At 56.6% G+C, this 21,187-nt stretch overlaps 1 long non-coding RNA gene across 2 annotated transcripts; it reads right to left on the bottom strand.

Annotated features, from left to right (window-relative positions):
• Nucleotides 1-157: 157 nt before the first annotated feature.
• Nucleotides 158-16,466, bottom strand: LOC146751691 (uncharacterized). 2 transcript variants are annotated; one of them, XR_014941259.1, is made up of 4 exons: nt 16,417-16,466; nt 7,930-8,037; nt 5,243-5,418; nt 158-273 (listed from the first exon to the last, which is right to left on the bottom strand). It is a non-coding gene; the product is annotated as an uncharacterized LOC146751691 (long non-coding RNA). The 2 variants fall into 2 exon arrangements; XR_014941260.1 differs by lacking the exon at nt 7,930-8,037.
• Nucleotides 16,467-21,187: the final 4,721 nt, after the last annotated feature.

Consider the following 21,187-nt stretch of genomic DNA (forward strand, 5'->3'; position numbering starts at 1 on the left):
GGAAGTGTGTGGGCGTGGTCACGCTCGGTCACGCCCACTTCCGTCTCTACCCAACCGGAAGTGGGGGGGGCACTGTAATGGGGATCCCAAATCTCGCGCGGTTTATTGCCCCAAATCTCGCGAGGTTTCGTGTCGGCCATGTTGGAGGCGGAGGCTGTTTATGTTAATGAAGGACTTTAATTAGTTGTTAATTAATTAGTTCCGGGTCGTTAATTGGGGGCCGGGTCCGTCCAGCTCTGGGTCCGGGTTGGGGGGAGGCGGCTCCATTGATTTCTATGGGGGGATATGGGGGGATATATGGGGTCTTATAGGGTCTTATGGGGTGATATGGGGTCCTATAGGGTCCTATAGGGTCCTATAGGGTCTATGGGGTGATATGGGGTCTATAGGGTCTTATAGGGTCTTATAGGGTCTTATAGGGTCCTATAGGGTCTTATGGGATCTTATGGGGTGATATGGGGTCCTATAGGGTCTTATAGGGTCTTATAGGGTCCTATAGGGTCTTATGGGGTTATATGGGGTGATATGGGGTTCTATAGGGTCCTATAGGGTCTTATGGGGTTATATGGGGTCCTATAGGGTCTTATGGGGTCTTATAGGGCCTTATGGGATCTTATAGGGGGATATGGGGTCCTATAGGGTCCTATAGGGTCTTATGGGGTTATATGGGGTCCTATAGGGTCCTATAGGGTCCTATGGGATCTTATGGGGTTATATGGGGTCCTATAGGGTCTTATGGGATCTTATGGGGTGATGTGGGGTGGATATGGGGAGATATGGGGTGGATATGGGGTCCTATAGGGTCTTATAGGGTCTTATGGGGTGATATGGGGTGGATATGGGGTCCTATAGGGTCCTATAGGGTCTTATGGGGTTATATGGGGTCCTATAGGGTCTTACAGGGTCTTATGGGGGGATATGGGGTCCTATAGGGTCTTATAGGGTCTTATGGGGTGATATGGGGTGGATATGGGGTCCTATAGGATCTTATGGGGTGATATGGGGTGGATATGGGGTCCTATAGGGTCTTATGGGGTCTTATAGGGGGATATGGGGTCCTATAGGGTCTTATGGGATCTTATAGGGGGATATGGGGTCCTATAGGGTGATATGGGGTGATATGGGGTCTATAGGGTCCTATAGGGTCTTATGGGGTTATATGGGGTCCTATAGGGTCCTATAGGGTCCTATGGGATCTTATGGGGTTATATGGGGTCCTATAGGGTCCTATAGGGTCCTATAGGGTCTTATGGGGTTATATGGGGTCCTATAGGGTCTTATGGGATCTTATAGGGGGATATGGGGTCCTATAGGGTGATATGGGGTGGATATGGGGTCTATAGGGTCCTATAGGGTCCTATAGGGTCCTATAGGGTTATATGGGGTCCTATAGGGTCCTATAGGGTCCTATGGGATCTTATGGGGTTATATGGGGTCCTATAGGGTCTTATGGGATCTTATGGGGGGATATGGGGTGGATATGGGGTCCTATAGGGTCCTATAGGGTCTTATGGGGTTATATGGGGTCCTATAGGGTCCTATGGGATCTTATGGGGTTATATGGGGTCCTATAGGGTGATATGGGGTGATATGGGGTCTATAGGGTCCTATAGGGTCTTATAGGGTCTTATGGGATCTTATGGGGGGATATGGGGTGATATGGGGTTCTATAGGGTCCTATAGGGTCTTATGGGGTGATATGGGGTCTTATAGGGTCTTATGGGATTATATGGGGTCCTATAGGGTCTTATGGGGTCTTATAGGGCCTTATGGGATCTTATAGGGGGATATGGGGTCCTATAGGGTCTTATGGGATCTTATGGGGTTATATGGGGTCCTATAGGGTCTTATAGGGTCTTATGGGGGGATATGGGGTCCTATAGGGTCTTATAGGGTCTTATGGGGTGATATGGGGTGGATATGGGGTCCTATAGGATCTTATGGGGGGATATGGGGTGGATATGGGGTCCTATAGGGTCTTATGGGGTCTTATGGGGTGATATAGGATCCTATAGGGTCCTATGGGATCTTATGGGGTTATATGGGGTGATATGGGGTCTATAGGGTCTTATGGGGTGATATGGGGTGGATATGGGGTCCTATAGGGTTATATGGAGTCCTATAGGGTCCTATAGGGTCTTATGGGATCTTATAGGGTCTTATGGGATCTTATAGGGTCTTATGGGGTGATATGGGGTCTATAGGGTCCTATAGGGTCTTATAGGGTCCTATAAGGTCTTATGGGATCTTATGTGGTGATATGGGGTGGCATGGGGTGGATATGGGGTCCTATAGGGTCTTATAGGGTCTTACGGGTTGATACGGGGTCCTATAGGGTCCTATAGGGTCTTATAGGGTCTTATAGAGTCATATGGGGTCCTATAGGGTCTTATAGGGTCCTATAGGGTCTTATAGGGTCTTATGGGGTGATATGGGATCCTATAGGGTCTTATAGGGTCTTATGGGGTGATACGGGGTGGATATGGGGTCCTATAGGGTCTTATGGGATCTTATGGGGGGATATGGGGTGATATGGGGTGATACGGGGTCCTATAGGGTCTTATAGGGTCCTATAGGGTCTTATGGGGTGATATGGGGTGGATATGGGGTGATATGGGGTCCTATAGGGTCTTATAGGGTCCTATGGGATCTTATGGGGGGATATAGGGTGGATATGGGGTAATATGGGGTGGATATGGGGTCCTATAGGGTCTTATGGGATCTTATGGGGGGATATGGGGTGGATATGGGGTGATATGGGGTCCTATAGGGTCCTATAGGGTCTTATGGGATCTTATGGGGTAATATGGAGGGATATGGGGTCTTATAGGGTCCTATAGGGTCTTATGGGGTGATATGGGGTGGATATGGGGTGATATGGTGTCCTATAGGGTCTTATGGGATCTTATGGGGTGGATATGGGGTCTTATAGGGTCTTATGGGGGGATATGGGGTCCTATAGGGTCTTATAGGGTCTTATGGGGTTGTATGGGATCCTATAGGGTCTTATAGGGTCCTATAGGGTCTTATGGGGTGATATGGGGTGGATATGGGGTCCTATAGGGTCTTATGGGATCTTATGGGGTGATATGGGGTCCTATAGGGTCTTATAGGGTCTTATGGGATCTTATGGGGTAATATGGGGGGATATGGGGTGGATATGGGGTCCTATAGGGTCCTATAGGGTCTTATGGGGTGATATGGGGTGGATATGGGGCGGATATGGGGTGATATGGGGTCCTATAGGGTCTTATAGGGTCTTATGGGGTGATATGGGGTGGATATGGGGTCCTATAGGATCTTATGGGGTGATATGGGGTTATATGGGGTCCTATAGGGTCTTATGGGATCTTATGGGGGGATATGGGGTGGATATGGGGTCCTTTAGGGTCTTATAGGGTCTTGTAGGGTCATATGGGGTCCTATAGGGTCTTATAGGGTCTTATAGGGTCCTATAGGGTCTTATAGGGTCTTATGGGGTGATATGGGGTGGATATGGGGTCCTATAGGGTCTTATGGGATCTTATAGGGGGATATGGGGTGGATATGGGGTCCTATAGGATCTTATGGGGTGATATGGAGTTATATGGGGTCCTATAGGGTCTTATGGGATCTTATGGGGGGATATGGAGTGATATGGGGCAATATGGGGTCCCATAGGGTCCTATAGGGTCTTATAGGATCTTATGGGATCTTATGGGGAGATATGGGGTGGATATGGCGTCCTACAGGGTCCTATAGGGTCTTATGGGGGGATATGGGGTGGATATGGGGTCCTATAGGGTCTTATAGGGTCCTATGAGATCTTATGGGGGGATACGGGGTCCTATAGGGTCCTATAGGGTCTTATAGGGTCTTATGGGGTTATATGGGGTCCTATAGGGTCCTATAGGGTCTTATGGGATCTTATGGGGGGATATGGGGTGGATATGGGGTCCTATAGGGTCTTATAGGGTCTTATGGGATCTTATGGGGTGTTATGGGGCAGCTATGGGGCGATGCTATGGGGTCATTCTATGGGGTGACGCTATGGGGCAGAGGAGGAGGAGGGCTCTCCCTTCCCCCACCCCATTGATTGTTGTGGGGTTGTGGGAGCCCGGGGGGTGGAAAATGGGATTGATTGACCCAAATTAATTAATCACTAATTAACAGCGCTAACGAAGGGGGCAGGGCTCAATGTGGGGCCATGGGGTCTCTATAGGGCTCTATGAGGCTCTATGGGGCGCTATGGGGTCTATAGGGCTCTATGGGTTCTATGGGGCTCAGTGGGGTCAATGGGCTCTATAGGGCTCTATGGGGCTCCATAGGGTCTATAGGGCTCTATGGGGCTCTATGGGGCTCTATAGGGCTCTATGGGGCTCTATGGGGTCTATAGGACTCTATGGGGTGTATAGGGCTCTATGGGGCCTCTATGGGGCGCTATGGGGCTCTATGGGGATCTATGGGGCCTCTATGGGGTGCTACGGGGCCTCTATGGGGTTCTTTGGGGTCTATAGGGCTCTATGGGGCTCATTGGGGTCTATGGGGCGCTATTGGGCTCTATGGGGCTCTATGGGGCCTCTATGGAGCGCTATGGGGCTCTATGGGGTCTATAGGGCTCTATGGGGCTTCTGTGGGGCTTTAGGGGGCCTCTATAGGCTCTATGGGGCTCTATGGGGTCTATAGGGCTCTATGGGGTTCTATGGGGTCTATAGGGCTCTATGGGGTCTCTATGGGGTCTCTATGGGGTCCATAGGGCTCTATGGGATCTCTATGGGGCTCTATGGGGTCTATAGGGCTCTATGGGTTCTATGGGGCTCTATGGGGTTCTATGGGGTCTATAGGGCTCTATAGGACTCTATGGGGTCTGTAGGGCTCTATGGGATCTCTATGGGGCTCTATGGGGTCTATAGGGCTCTATGGGGCTCTATGGGGACTCTATGGGGTCTATAGGGCTCTATGGGGTCTATAGGGCTCTATGGGGTCTATAGGGCTCTATAGGGCTCTATGGGGTTCCATAGGGTCTATAGGGCTCTATGGGATCTCTATGGGGCTCTATGGGGTCTATAGGGCTCTATGGGGCTCTATGGGGACTCTATGGGGTCTATAGGGCTCTATGGGGTCTATAGGGCTCTATGGGGTCTATAGGGCTCTATAGGGCTCTATGGGGTCTATAGGGCTCTATGGGTCTCTATAGGGCTCTATGGGGTTCCATAGGGTCTATAGGGCTCTATAGGGCTCTATGGGGCAGCCCCCCCCATACCTGCAGTGGGGCTCAGCGCAGCAGCAGCAGCAGCATCAGTTGTGGGGCAGCGATTCCGCCCCATAGAAGGATCCAGAACGACCCCAAAGTCGGTTGTGGGGCAGCGTTGGATTCTGTGGGGCCGAGGGCGCAATGGAGGGGAACCTGGGGGGGGTCCGGGGAGCTCCACGTGGGATCTGGGGGGAGATGGGGGGCATCAGTGGGGCGGGGAGATCTATAGGGTGCTATGGGGCAGGGTGTGGGGCAGGAGGGTTCCATGGGGCTCTATTGGGTTCTATGGGGCTCTATTGGGTTCTATGGGGCTCTATTGGGTTCTATAGGCCGCTATGGGGCAGGGTGTGGGGCAGGAGGGTTCCATGGGGCTCTGTTGGGTTCTATGGGGCTCTATTGGGTTCTATGGGGCTCTATTGGGTTCTATAGGGTGCTATAGGGCAGGGTGTGGGGCAGGAGGGTTCCATGGGGCTCTATTGGGTTCTATGGGGCTCTATTGGATTCTATAGGGTGCTATGGGGCAGGGTGTGGGGCAGGAGGGTTCCATGGGGCTCTATTGGGTTCTATGGGGCTCTATTGGATTCTGTGGGGCTCTATTGGGTTCTATAGGGTGCTATGGGGCAGGGTGTGGGGCAGGAGGGTTCCATGGGGCTCTATTGGGTTCTATGGGGCTCTATTGGGTTCTATGGGGCTCTATTGGGTTCTATAGGGTGCTATGGGGCAGGGTGTGGGGCAGGAGGGTTCCATGGGGCTCTATCGGGTTCTATGGGGCTCTGTTGGGTTCTATGGGGCTCTATTGGGTTCTATAGGGTGCTATGGGGCAGGGTGTGGGGCAGGAGGGTTCCATGGGGCTCTATTGGGTTCTATGGGGCGCTATGGGGCAGGGTGTGGGGCAGGAGGGTTCCATGGGGCTCTATTGGGTTCTATAGGGTGCTATGGGGCAGGGTGTGGGGCAGGAGGGTTCCATGGGGCTCTATTGGGTTCTATGGGGCTCTATGGGGCAGGCAAGAGGGTTCCATGGGGCTCTATTGGGTTCTATGGGTCACTGTGGGTCGCTATGGGTCTCTATAGATCTCTATGGGTGCCTATGGGTCTCTATGGGTCTCTATAGGTCTCTATGGGTCTCTATGGGTCTCTATAGGTCTCTATAGGTCTCTATGGGTCCCTATGGGGTCTATGGGTCCCTATGGGGTCTATGGGTCTCTATGGGGTCTCCATGGGTCTCTATGGGTCTCTGTGGGTCCCTATGGGTCTCTATGGGGTCTCTATGAGTCCCTATGGGGCGCTATGGGTCCCTGTGGGTCTCTATAGGTCTCTATAGGTCCCTATAAGTCTCTATGGGTCCCTATGGGGTCTATGGGGTCCCTATGGGGTCTATGGGTCCCTATGGGGTCTGTGGGGTCCCTATGTATCTCTATGGGTCCCTATGGGTCTCTATGGGTCCCTATGGGGTCTATCGGTCTCTATGGATCCCTATGGGGTCTATGGGGTCTCTATGTGTCCCTATAGGTCTCTATAGGTCTCTATGGGGTCTATGGGTCCCTATGGGTCCCCATGGGTCCCTATGGGATCTATGTGTCCCTATGGGTCCCTATGGGGTCTATGGGTCCCTATGGGGTCTATGGGGTCCCTATGGATCTCTATGTGTCCCTATGGGTCTCTATGGGTCCCTATGTGTCCCTATGGGTCCCTATGGGGTCTATGGGTCCCCATGTGTCCCTATGGGGTCTATGGGGTCCCTATGTATCTCTATGGGTCCCTATGGGGTCTGTGGATCCCTATGGGTCCCTATGGGTTCTATGGGGTCCCCATGTATCTCTATGGGTCCCTATGGGGTTTATGGGGTCCCTATGTATCTCTATGAGGTCTATGGGGTCTGTGGGGTCCCCATGTATCTCTATGGGTCCCTATGGGGTTTATGGGGTCCCTATGGGGTCTATGGGGTCCCTATGTATCTCTATGGGTCCCTATGGGGTTTATGGGGTCCCTATGTATCTCTATGGGGTCTATGGGGTCTGTGGGGTCCCCATGTATCTCTATGGGTCCCTATGGTGTCTATGGGGTCCCCATGTATCTCTATGGGTCCCTATGGGGTTTATGGGGTCCCTATGGGGTCTATGGGGTCCTTATGTATCTCTATGGGTCCCTATGGGGTCCCTATGGGTCCCTATGGGTCCCTATGGGGTCTATGGGTCCCTATAGGTCCCTATGGGTCTCTATAGGTCTCTATAGGTCCCTATGTATCACTATGGGGTCTATGGGTCCCTATAGGTCCCTATGGGTCTCTATAGGTCTCTATAGGTCCCTATGTATCTCTATGGGGTCTATGGGTCCCTATAGGTCCCTATGGGTCTCTATAGGTCTCTATAGGTCCCTATGTATCTCTATGAATCCCTATGTATCTCTATGGGTCCCAATGGGTCCCTATGGGGTCCCCATGTATCTCTATGGGTCCCTATGTGTCCCTATGGGGTCTATGGGGTCCCTATGGGTCCCTATGTATCTCTATGGGTCCCTATAGGTCTCTATGGGTCCCTATAGGTCTCTATGGGTCTCTATGGGTCCCTATAGGTCTCTATGGGTCTCTATGGGTCCCTATGGGTCCCTATAGGTCCCTATGGGTCCCTATGGGTCTCTATGGGTCCCTATGGGGTCCCTATAGGTCTCTGTGCCCCCCATGTATCCCTATATCTCACCGTGCGGTTCCCGTAGCCGTGCCCGCAGTTGTCCCAGCGCTTTGCTGAGGTTCCGTAGGGTCCCTTCGAGCCGGGCGTTCTCCCCCCTGAGCCCCCTCAGAGCGTCCCCTAATTCGAACGAGACCCCCGGCCCCATAGAGACCCACAGCGCGACCCACAGCAGCCACAGCCGAGCCGGCACGCGGCCACGCATCGCTGGGGCTATGGGGCGGGGGGGGGGATATGGGGCGGGGTGTGGGGGGATGTGGGGAGGGATGGGGGGCGAGGGACCGCCCCATGGGAGGGGACCGCAGCGACCCATAGAGACCCATAGCGACCCCTAGTTGTCATAATGGGAATTGCAGTGCCCCATAGAGACCCATAGGGACCCATAGAGACCCATAGGGACCCATAGGGGCCCATAGGGACCCATAGAGACCCATAGGGACTCATAGAGACCCATAGAGACCCATAGGGACCCATAGAAACACATAGGGACCCCTAGGGACCCCATATGGACCCATAGAGACCCATAGAGACCCATAGAGACCCCATAGAGACCCATAGGGACCCCATAGAGACCCATAGAGCCCCATAGAGACCCATAGAACCCCATAAAGACCCATAGGGACCCATAGGGACCCATAGAGACCCATAGGGACCCATAGCGTCCCATAGAGACCCATAGAGACCCACAGCGCGACCCACAGCAGCCACAGCCGAGCCGGCACGCGGGCACGCATCGCTGGGGCTATGGGGCGGGGGGGGGATGTGGGGTGGGATAGGGGGCGGGGTGTGGGGTGGGATGGGGGGCGGGGGGGGGGGGATGTGGGGCGGAGTGTGGGGCGGGATGGGGGGCGAGGGACCGCCCAGTTGGAGGGGACTGTAGCGACCCCTAGTGGTCATAATGGGAATTGCAGTGCCCCATAGAGACCCATAGGGACCCATAGAGACCCCATAGAGACCCATAGAGACCCATAGAGACCCATAGGGACCCCATAGCGACCCATAGAGATCCCATAGAGACCCATAGAGATCCCATAGAGACCCCATAGAGACCCATAGAGATCCCATAGAGACCCATAGAGATCCCATAGAGATCCCATAGAGACCCATAGAGACCCATAGAGATCCCATAGAGAGAGACCCATAGGGACCCATAGGGACCCATAGAGACCCCATAGAGACCCATAGAGACCCGTAGGGACCCATAGCGTCCCATAGAGACCCACAGCGCGACCCACAGCAGCCACAGCCGAGCCGGCACGCGGCCACGCATCGCTGGGGCTATGGGGCGGGGGGGGGGGGGCTATGGGGCGGGGGGGGGGGTGTGGGGCGGGGTGTGGGGCGGGGTGTGGGGGGGGGCGGGGGGCGAGGGACCGCCCCATGGGACGGGACCGCAGTGCCCCATAGAGACCCATAGGGACCCATAGAGACCCCATAGAGCCCCATAGAGACCCATAGAGACCCATAGGGACCCATAGGGACCCCATAGGGACCCATAGAGACCCATAGCGATCCATAGAGACACATAGGGACCCCATAGGGACCCATAGAGACACATAGGGACCCATAGGGACCCATAGAGACCCATAGAGACCCATAGGGACCCATAGGGACCCATTGAGACCCATAGGGACTCATAGAGACCCATAGAGACCCATAGGGACCCATAGAGACCCATAGAGACCCATAGGGACCCATAGAGACCCACAGAGACCCATAGGGACCCCATAGGGACCCATAGGGACCCCATAGGGACCCCATAGAGACCCATAGAGACCCATAGAGACCCATAGAACCCCATAAAGACCCATAGAGACCCATAGGGACCCATAGTTACCCATAAGGACCCATAGAGACCCATAGAGACCCATAGCGTCCCATAGAGACCCATCGCGACCCACAGCGCGACCCACAGCAGCCACAGCCGAGTCGACACACGGGCACGCATCGCTGGGGATATGGGGCGGGGGGGGGAGATGTGGGGCGGGGTGTGGGGCGGGATGGGGGGCGAGGGACCGCCCAGTGGGAGGGGACTGTAGCGACCCCTAGTGGTCATAATGGGAATTGCAGTGCCCCATAGAGACCCATAGGGACCCATAGAGACCTATAGGGACCCATAGAGACCCCATAGGGACCCATAGAGACCCATAGAGACCCATAGGGACCCATAGAGACCCATAGAGACCCATAGGGACCCATAGGGACCCATAGAGACCCATAGGGACCCATAGAGACACGGAGAGACCCATAGAGACCCATAGGGACCCATAGGGACCCATAGAGACCCATAGGGACCCATAGAGACACGGAGAGACCCATAGAGACCCATAGGGACCCATAGGGACCCATAGAGACCCATAGGGACCCATAGGGACCCATAGAGACTCCATAGGGACCCATAGAGACCCATAGGGACCCATAGGGACCCCATAGAGACCCATAGAGACCTATAGGGACCCATGGGGACGCATAGAGACCCATAGAGACCCATAGGGACCCATAGAGACCCATAGAGACCCATAGGGACCCATAGAGACCCATAGAGACCCATAGAGACACGGAGAGACCCATAGAGACCCATAGGGACCCATAGGGACCCATAGAGACACGGAGAGACCCATAGAGACCCATAGGGACCCATAGGGACCCATAGAGACCCATAGGGACCCATAGGGACCCATAGAGACCCATAGGGACCCATAGAGACTCCATAGGGACCCATAGAGACCCATAGGGACCCATAGGGACCCCATAGAGACCCATAGAGACCTATAGGGACCCATGGGGACGCATAGAGACCCATAGAGACCCATAGGGACCCATAGAGACCCATAGAGATCCCATAGAGACCCACAGTGACCCATAGGGACCCACAGAGACCCATAGAGACACATAGGGACCCATAGGGACCTATAGAGACACATAGGGACCCCATAGGGACCCATAGGGACCCCATAGGGACCCCATAGAGCCCATAGAGACCCATAGAGACCCATAGAACCCCATAAAGACCCATAGAGACCCATAGGGACCCATAGGGACCCATAAGGACCCATAGAGACCCATAGAGACCCATAGGGACCCATAGAGACCCATAGAGACCCATAGAGATCCCATAGAGACCCATAGAGACCCATAGAGACCCCATAGAGACCCATAGGGACCCATAGAGACCCATAGCGTCCCATAGAGACCCATAGAGATCCACAGTGCCCCCTAGTGGTCATAATGGGAATTGCATTGCCCCATAGAGACCCATAGGGACCCATAGAGACCCATAGAGACCCATAGGGACCCCATAGGGACCCATAGAGACCCATAGAGACCCATAGAGACCCATAGAGACACATAGGGACCCCATAGGGACCCATAGAGACACATAGGGACCCATAGGGACCCATAGAGACCCATAGAGACCCATGGGGACGCATAGAGACCCATAGAGACCCATAGGGACCCATAGAGACCCATAGAGACCCATAGAGACCCATAGGGACCCATAGAGACCTATAGAGACCCATAGGGACCCATAGAGACCCATAGAGACCCATAGAGACCCATAGGGACCCATAGAGACACATAGGGACCCATAGAGACCCATAGGGACCCATAGGGACCCCATAGGGACCCATAGAGACACATAGGGACCCATAGGGACTCATAGAGACCCATAGAGACCCATAGGGACCCATAGAGACACATAGGGACCCCATAGGGACTCATAGAGACACATAGGGACCCATAGAGACCCCATAGGGACCCATAGGGACCCATAGAGACCCATAGAGACCCATAGAGACCCATAGAGATCCCATAGAGACCCCATAGAGACCCATAGGGACCCATAGAGATCCATAGAGACCCATAGAGACCCATAGGGACACGGAGAGACCCATAGGGACCCATAGAGACCCCATAGAGACCCATAGGGACCCATAGAGACCCATAGGGACCCACAGCGCGACCCACAGCAGCCACAGCCGAGCCGGCACGCGGGCACGCATCGCTGGGGCTATGGGGCGGGGGGGGGATATGGGGCGGGATATGGGGCGGGGTGTGGGGTGGGATGGGGGGCGAGGGTCCGCCCCATGGGAGGGGACCGCAGTGCCCCATAGAGATCCACAGCGCCCCCTAGTGGTCATAATGGGAATTGCATTGCCCCATAGAGACCCATAGGGACCCATAGAGACTCATAGAGACACATAGGGACCCATAGAGACACATAGGGACCCCATAGGGACCCATAGAGACACATAGGGACCCATAGAGACCCCATAGGGACCCATAGAGACCCATAGGGACCCATAGGGACCCATAGAGACCCCATAGAGACCCATTGGGACCCATAGGGACCCATAGAGACCCATAGAGACCCCATAGGGACCCATAGAGACCCCATAGGGACCCCATAGAGACCCATAGAGACCCATAGAGACCCATAGGGACCCCATAGGGACCCATAGGTACCCCATAGAGACCCATAGAGACCCATAGGGACCCACAGCGCGACCCACAGCAGCCACAGCCGAGCCGGCACGCGGCCACGCATCGCTGGGTCTATGGGGCGGGGGGGGGGATATGGGGCGGGGTGTGGGGCGGGGTGTGGGGTGGGATGTGGGGCGAGGGTCCGCCCCATGGGAGGGGACCGCAGCGACCCATAGAGATCCACAGCGCCCCCTAGTGGTCATAATGGGAATTGCATTGCCCCATAGAGACCCATAGGGACCCATAGAGACCCATAGAGATTCATAGAGACCCATAGGGACCCATAGAGACCCCATAGAGACCCATAGAAACACATAGGGACCCATAGGGGCCCATAGAGACACATAGGGACCCATAGGGACCCATAGAGACCTATAGGGACCCCATAGGGACCCATAGAGACCCCATAGAGACCCCATAGAGACCCATAGGGACCCATAGAAATCCCATAGAGACCCATAGAGACCCATAGGGACCCATAGAGACTCCATAGGGACCCATAGAGACCCATAGGGACCCATAGAGACACATAGAGACCCATAGGGACACATAGAGACCCACAGCGCGACCCACAGCAGCCACAGCCGAGCCGGAACGCGGCCACGCATCGCTGGGGCTATGGGGCGGGGGGGGATGTGGGGCGGGATGTGGGGTGGGATGTGGGGTGAGGGTCCGCCCCATGGGAGGGGACCGCAGCGACCCATAGAGATCCACAGCGCCCCCTAGTGGTCATAATGGGAATTGCATTGCCCCATAGAGACCCATAGGGACCCATAGGGACCCATAGAGACCCATAGGGACCCATAGAGACCCATAGAGACCCATAGGGACCCATAGAGACCCCATAGGGACCCATAGAGACCCATAGAGACCCATAGAGACCCATAGAGACCCATAGAGACCCATAGGAACCCCATAGGGACCCATAGAGACACGGAGAGACCCATAGAGACCCATAGGGACCCCATAGGGACCCCATAGGGACCCATAGAGACCCATAGGGACCCCATAGAGACCCATAGGGACTCATAGAGACCCATAGGGACCCATACGGACTCATAGAGACCCATAGGGACCCACAGAGACCCATAGAGACCCATAGGGACCCATAGAGACCCATAGGGACCCATAGAGACCCATAGAGACCCATAGGGACCCATAGAGACCCATAGAGACCCATAGAGACCCATAGGGACCCATAGAGACCCATAGGGACCCATAGAGACCCATAGAGACCCATAGGGACCCATAGAGACACGGAGAGACCCATAGAGACCCATAGGGACCCATAGAGACACGGAGAGACCCATAGAGACCCATAGGGACCCATAGAGACCCATAGGGACCCATAGGGACCCATAGGGACCCATAGCGACCCACAACGCGACCCACAGCAGCCACAGCCGAGCCGGCACGCGGCCACGCATCGCTGGGGCTATGGGGGGTGGGGGGGATATGGGGCGGGGTGTGGGGCGGGGGGGGGATGTGGGGTGGAGGGGGGAGATATGGGGCGGGGTGTGGGGCGAGGGACCGCCCAGTTGGAGGGGACTGTAGCGCCCCCTAGTGGTCATAATGGGAATTGCATTGCCCCATAGAGACCCATAGGGACCCATAGAGACCCATAGGGACCCCATAGAGACCCATAGAGACACATAGGGACCCATAGAGACCCCATAGGGACCCATAGAGAGAGACCCATAGAGACCCATAGAGGTCCATAGGGGCCCATAGAGACCCCATAGAGACCCATAGGGACCCATAGAGACCCATAGAGACCCATAGAGATCTATAGAGACCCATAGAGACCCATAGGGACCCATAGAGACCTATAGAGACCCATAGAGACCCATAGAGACCCACAGCGCCCCATAGAGACCCATAGAGACCCATAGAGACCCATAGGGACCCATAGAGACCCATAGGGACGCATAGAGACCCATAGAGATCTATAGAGACCCATAGGGACCCATAGAGACCCACAGGGACCCATAGAGACCCATAGGGACCCATAGAGACCCATAGGGACCCATAGGGACCCATAGAGACCCATAGAGACCCATAGGGACCCATAGAGACCCATAGAGACCCACAGGGACCCATAGACACACGGAGAGACCCATAGAGACCCATAGGGACCCATAGATACCCATAGAGACCCCATAGACCCCATAGGGACCCATAGAGACCCATAGAGACCCATAGGGACCCATAGGGACCCATAGAGACCCATAGGGACCCATAGAGACCCATAGGGACCCATAGAGACTCATAGAGACCCATAGGGACCCATAAGGACCCATAGCGTCCCATAGAGACCCATAGCGTCCCATAGAGACCCATAGGGACCCACAGCGCGACCCACAGCAGCCACAGCCGAGCCGGCACGCGGCCACGTATCGCTGGGGCTATGGGGCGGGGGTGGGATGTGGGGCGGGATGGGGGGTGAGGGTCCGCCCAGTGGGAGGGGACCGCAGCGACCCATAGTGGTCATAATGGGAATTGCAGTGCCCCATAGAGACCCATAGGGACCCATAGAGACCCATAGAGACCCATAGGGAACCCATAGGGACCCATAGAAACACATAGGGACCCATAGGGACCCATAGAGACCCATAGGGGCCCATAGAGACCCATAGGGACCCATAGGGACCCATAGAGACCCATAGAGACCCATAGGGACCCCATAGGGACCCATAGAGACACATAGGGACCCATAGGGACCCATAGAGACACATAGGGACCCCATAGGGACCCATAGAGACACATAGAGACCCATAGGGACCCCATAGGGACCCATAGGGACCCCATAGCGACCCATAGAGATCCCATAGAGACCCATAGAGATCCCATAGAGACCCCATAGAGACCCATAGAGACCCATAGGGACCCATAGGGACCCATAGAGACCCATAGAGACCCATAGAGACTCCATAGAGCCCCATAGAGACCCATAGAACCCCATAAAGACCCATAGGGACCCATAGGGACCCCATAGAGACCCATAGAGACCCGTAGGGACCCATAGGGACCCATAGAGACCCCATAGCGTCCCATAGAGACCCATAGCGACCCACAGCGCGACCCACAGCAGCCACAGCCGAGCCGGCACGAGGGCACGCATCGCTGGGGCTATGGGGCGGGGGAGGGGATATGGGGCGGGGTGTGGGGTGGGATATGGGGCGGGGTGTGGGGCGGGGGTGGGATGTGGGGCGGGGTGTGGGGCGGGATGGGGGGCGAGGGACCGCCCAGTTGGAGGGGACCCCTAGTGGTCATAATGGGAATTGCAGTGCCCCATAGAGACCCATAGGGACCCAATAGGGACCCATAGAGACCCATAGAGACCCATAGGGACCCATAGGGACCCATAGAGACTCATAGAGACCCATAGAGACCCATAGAGACCCATAGGGACCCATAGGGACCCATAGAGACACATAGGGACCCCATAGGGACCCACAGACACCCCATAGAGACCCATAGAAACCCACGGAGACCCATAGAGACCAATAGAGAGCCTTAGGGACCCCATCGAGACCCATAGGGACCCCATAGAGACCCATTGGGACCCATAGAGGCCTCTATGGACCCACAGAGACCCACATCTCGCCCCAAGACCCACAGACCCCTATTGGGACACGCAGTGTGCCCCATAGAGCGTAGTGGGCCACCCCAGTTGCCGCTTTAAGAAGCATTGCCCCTTTAAGAACCTGCCCTCTCCTTCACGAGGTCCCCCCCCCCCCCTTAAAGGGGCAACATCCCTCTTAAAGGGGCAACGCCGCCCAGACGTGGACCCCCTCAATTCAAAGGAACCACATTTCTTCTTTAAGGGCTGAATATCGTCTTAAAGGGGCAATGACCTCTTAAAGGGGCAACACCCCACCCTGACGAAGACCTACTGGAAGTGGTCCCCCTCTTAAAAGGGAAACCCCTCTTAAAGGGGGGGCCCACTCTTAAAGGGGCCGTATCCCTTATTCCACCCCCCGCGTCCTCTCTTAAAGGGGCCGCGTCCCTTTTTACCTCCGCGTCCGCCATCTTGGAGCTGAGCTGAGGTGGGCGGGGCTTGGAGTGGGGGGGCTGGACCAATGAGGGCGGAGCTGGAGGGGAGCTGGACCAATGAGAGGGTGGGTGTGACCCATTAGGGGGTGGGGTTCTTAAAGGGGGCGTAGCCCATTTTCCGCCCCCCCATGTCGCCATGCAGGCCGAGGAGCTGACGTACCTGGCTGTGCTGGGGGCCTCGATCCCGGCTGGAATCGTGTTCCATGGGGGGGGTGAGATGATAACGGGGAGATAAGGGGGGGGGGGGGGGCGATAGGGAACCATAGAGACCCATAGGGACCCATAGGGACCCATAGAGACCCATAGGGACCCCATAGACCCATAGAGACCCATAGGGACCCATAGAGCCCCATAGAGACCCATAGAGACCCATAGCGACCCATAGAGACCCATAGGGACCCAGAGGGACTCATAGAGACCCATAGGGACCCATTGTGACCCATAGAGACCCATAGGGACCCATAGAGACCTATAGGAGCCCATAGGGACCCATAGGGACCCCATAGACCCATAGAGACCCATAGGGACCCATAGAGCCCCATAGAGACCCATAGAGACCTATAGGGACCCATAGAGACCCATAGAGACCCATAGAGACCCATAGAGACCCAGAGGGACCCAGAGGGACTCATAGAGCCCCATAGAGACCCATAGGGACCCATAGAGACCCATAGAGACCCATTGTGACCCATAGAGACCCATAGGGACCTATAGAGACCCATAGGGACCCATAGAGACCCATAGCGACCCATAAAGACCCATAGGGACCCATAGAGACCCCATAGAGAGAGACCCATAGTGCCCCATAGAGCCCTATAGCGCCCCATAGAGACCCATAGGGACCCATAGAGACCCTACAAGGATATCACTATCCCATAGAGACCCATAATGCCCCATAGAGACCCACAGTGCCCCATAGAGGGAACAGCAATGCCCCATAGAGATCCGCAGCGTCCCATAGAGCCCCATAGCACCCCATAGAAACCCATAGCACCCCATAGAGACCCATAGCTCCCCATACAGACCCATAGCGCCCCATAGAGACACAGAGAGACCACGAATCAGCCGCTATTAATTAACAACCGCTAATTATTGCACAAACAATTAATGAACAAACCAAACAAAGCTCTCAGAACAGACCCAGTATGGCTTATATCGGCTCCCAGTCCCCAGAGCACCCCATAGAGACCCATAGCACCCCATAGAGACCCACAGCACCCCATAGAGACCCATAGCACCCCATAGAGACCCACAGCACCCCATAGAGACCCATAGCACCCCATAGAGACCCACAGCACGCCATAGAGCCCCATAGCACCCCATAGAGCCCCACAGCACCCTATAGAGACCCATAGCACCCCATAGAGACCCACAACACCCCATAGAGACCCATAGCACCCCATAGAGACCCACAGCACCCCATAGAGACCCACAGCGCCCCCTAGTGGCCATATTGGGAACAACAGTGCCCCATAGAGTCCCATAGCGCCCCATAGAGACCCAGAGCACCCTATAGAGACCCATAGCGCCCCATAGAGACCCACAGCACCCTATAGAGACCCATAGCACCCCATAGAGACCCACAACACCCCATAGAGACCCATAGCGCCCCATAGAGACCCACAGCACCGTATAGAGACCCATAGTGCCCCATAGAGACCCGCAGTGCCCCATAGAGACCCATAGACACCCCATAGAGCCCCATAGCACCCCATAGAGCCCCATAGACACCCCATAGAGCCCCATAGACACCCCATAGAGACCCATAGCGCCCCATAGAGACCCACAGCGCCCCACAGAGCCCCATAGAGACCCATAGCACCCAATAGAGACTCATAGCGCCCCATAGCGCCCCATAGATACCCCATAGAGCCTCATAGACACCCCATAGAGACCCATAGCACCCCATAGAGACCCACAGCAACCCATAAAGACCCATAGAGCCCCATAGACACCCCATAGAGCCCCATAGCGCCCCATAGAGACCCATAGTGACCCACAGCGCCCCATAGAGCCCCATAGCCCCCTATAAAGGCCCTACAGGACTCCCCGCTCTATCCCCCCCCCACTCCCAGCCCCCCCCTCCCTATTCCCCCCCCACACCACAGCTCCCCCCTCCCTATTCCCCCCCCCACACCACAGCTCCCCCCTCCCTATTCCCCCCCACACCACAGCCCCCCCCTCCCTATTCACCCCCCACACCACAGCCCCCTCCCCATCTCTCCCCCCCCCCCAATTCTCCTCATCGTCGTCATCGTCCCCCCCCCCGGCACAAGGTTTCTTCCATAGGGCCCAGGCCAAAGCCCCCGCCCCCCCCACGGCCCCCAACACCCCCAGCAGCAACACGCCGTGACTCAGGGGGGCGGGGGTCTCTCGGCGGAGGGAATGGGGGGGGAGGGGGGAGGGGGGGCTGTGGGGAGAGGAAATAAAGGGGGGGTTAATAATGGGGGGGGTATAAAGGGGGGGGGTCTGAGGGGATCCTGTATGGGGAGGAAATGGGGGGGGGGGGCTAATAAGGGGGGATATGGGGGGGATAAAGGGGGGGGGTCCTAAGGGGGGGCTGTGGGGAGAGGAAATGGGGGGGGTTAATAATGGGGGGGGTATAAAGGGGGGGGGTCTAATGGGGGGGGAATTGGGGATATAAGGGGTTAATGGGGGGTATAAAGGGGGGGGGTCTGAGAGGGGTCTGTATGGAGAGGGAATGGGGGGGGTAAAATGGGGGGGATATGGGGGGGAAATGGGGGGGGAGGGGGAGGGCGGGGCGGGGGTGTGGGGAGAGGTATAAAGGGGGGATGGGAGGGGAATAAAGGGGGGGTACTAAGGGGGTGTACTTAGGGGATAAGGGGGGGTAGGGGGGGTTAATAAAGGGGGGATATGGGGGGGGATAAAGGGGGGGGGGGTCAAGGGGGGGGCTGTGGGGAGGGGAGGATAAGGGGGGGGTTAATGAGGGGGAGATATGGGGGGGGATAAAGGGGGGGGTCTAATGGGGGGGGAATCGGGGATATAAGGGGTTAATGGGGGGGGATAAAGGGGGGGGTCCTAAGGGGGGGTTTGTATGGGGAGGGAATGGGGGGAGGTTTATAAGGGGGGGATATGGGGGGGATAAAGGGGGGGGGGTCCTGTATGGGGAGGAAATGGGGGAGGGGCTAATAAGGGGGGATATGGGGGGGATAAAGGGGGGGGGTCCTAAGGGGGGGCTGTGGGGAGAGGAAATAAGGGGGGGGTAAAATGGGGGGGATATGGGGGGGGATAAAGGGGGGGGTCCTAAGGGGGGGTCTGTATGGAGAGGGAATGGGGGGGGCTAATAAGGGGGGATATGGGGGGGGATAAAGGGGATATAAGGGGGAAATGGGGGGGGGTCCCATAGGGGGGATTGGGGGGGGGTCTCTGAGGGGGGGGGGGGTTTGTTTTATTTGGGGGGGGGGGTCCTTACTGTCCTATAGGGCTGAGCATGGGGGGGGGGCTTGGGGGTCCCATAGGGGGCATTGGGGGGGTCCCTGGGGTGGTTATGGTGGGGCGGGGGGTTACTGTCCTATGGGGCTAAGCATGGGGGGGGGGGCTTGGGGACCCCATAGGGGGTATTGGGGGGGGTCATAACTGTCCTATGGGGCTGAGATTGGGGGGGGGGGCTTGGGGAGCCCATAGGGGGTATAGGGGGGGGGTCCCTGGGGCGGTTATGGTGGGGGGGCTCATTACTGTCCTATAGGGCTGAGATGGGGGGGGGCTTGGGGGGCCCCATAGGGGGTATTAGGGGGGGTCCCTGGGGGGGGTTGTTTAATTTGGGGGGGGGGGTCATTACTGTCCTATAGGCTGAGATGGGGGGGGGGGGGGTGTTTGAAGGGGGCCCATATGGGGGTCATTACTGTCCTATAGGGCTGAGCATGGGGGGGGGGGCTTGGGGGGCCCCATAGGGGGTATTGGGGGGGGGTCCCTGGGGGGGGTTGTTTTATTTGGGGGGGGGGTCATTACTGTCCTATAGGGCTGAGCATGGAGGGGGGGGGGGTTGGGGGGCCCTATAGGGGGGGTCATTACTGTCCTATGGGGCTGAGATGGGGGGGGGGGCTTGGGGGGGCCCTATAGGGGGTATTGGGGGGGTCTCTGAGGGGGGGGGGCTGTGCTGTTTAATTTGGGGGGGGGTCGTTACCGTCGATGCATCGCAGCCGGTCACAGCCCGGATATGGGGCCGGGTGACTCCGCAGCGCCCCCCAGTGGCGGCGAAGCGTCACCAGCAGCTGCGAGGCGTTAATGGGGGACACACGGACACAGCCCGACGGGTCCTGGGGGTTATGGGGGTGGGGGAGACCCCCAGGACATAGCAACACCCCCATAGACTCCCCATAGACCCCCCATAGACCCCCCCGTACCCACCCATAGACCCCCATAGACCCCCATACCCCCATAGACCCCCATAGACCCCCATACCCCCCATAGACCCCCATAGACCAACCCATACCCCCATAGACCCCCATAGACCCCCATAGACCCCATACCCCCCATAGACCCCCAAACCACCCCCATGCCCCCCCATAGACCCCCCATAGACACCCCCATCCCCACCCATAGACCCCCATAGACCCCCTAACCCCCCCCATAACCCCCCCATAGACCCCCCCAACCCCTCAATCCTCCCCCAAGCCCCAGCCAACCATCCCCAATCCCCCTTTAATGCACCCCAAAGACCCCCCCCCCTTAAGCCCCCCATAGACCCCCGCATATACCCCCCCCAACTGAA

Source organism: Coturnix japonica, unplaced genomic scaffold (genome assembly GCF_054131305.1).
Source record: "Coturnix japonica strain WE unplaced genomic scaffold, WE-NBRP24 Scf063, whole genome shotgun sequence".
Classification (NCBI taxonomy): Eukaryota; Metazoa; Chordata; class Aves; order Galliformes; family Phasianidae; genus Coturnix; species Coturnix japonica.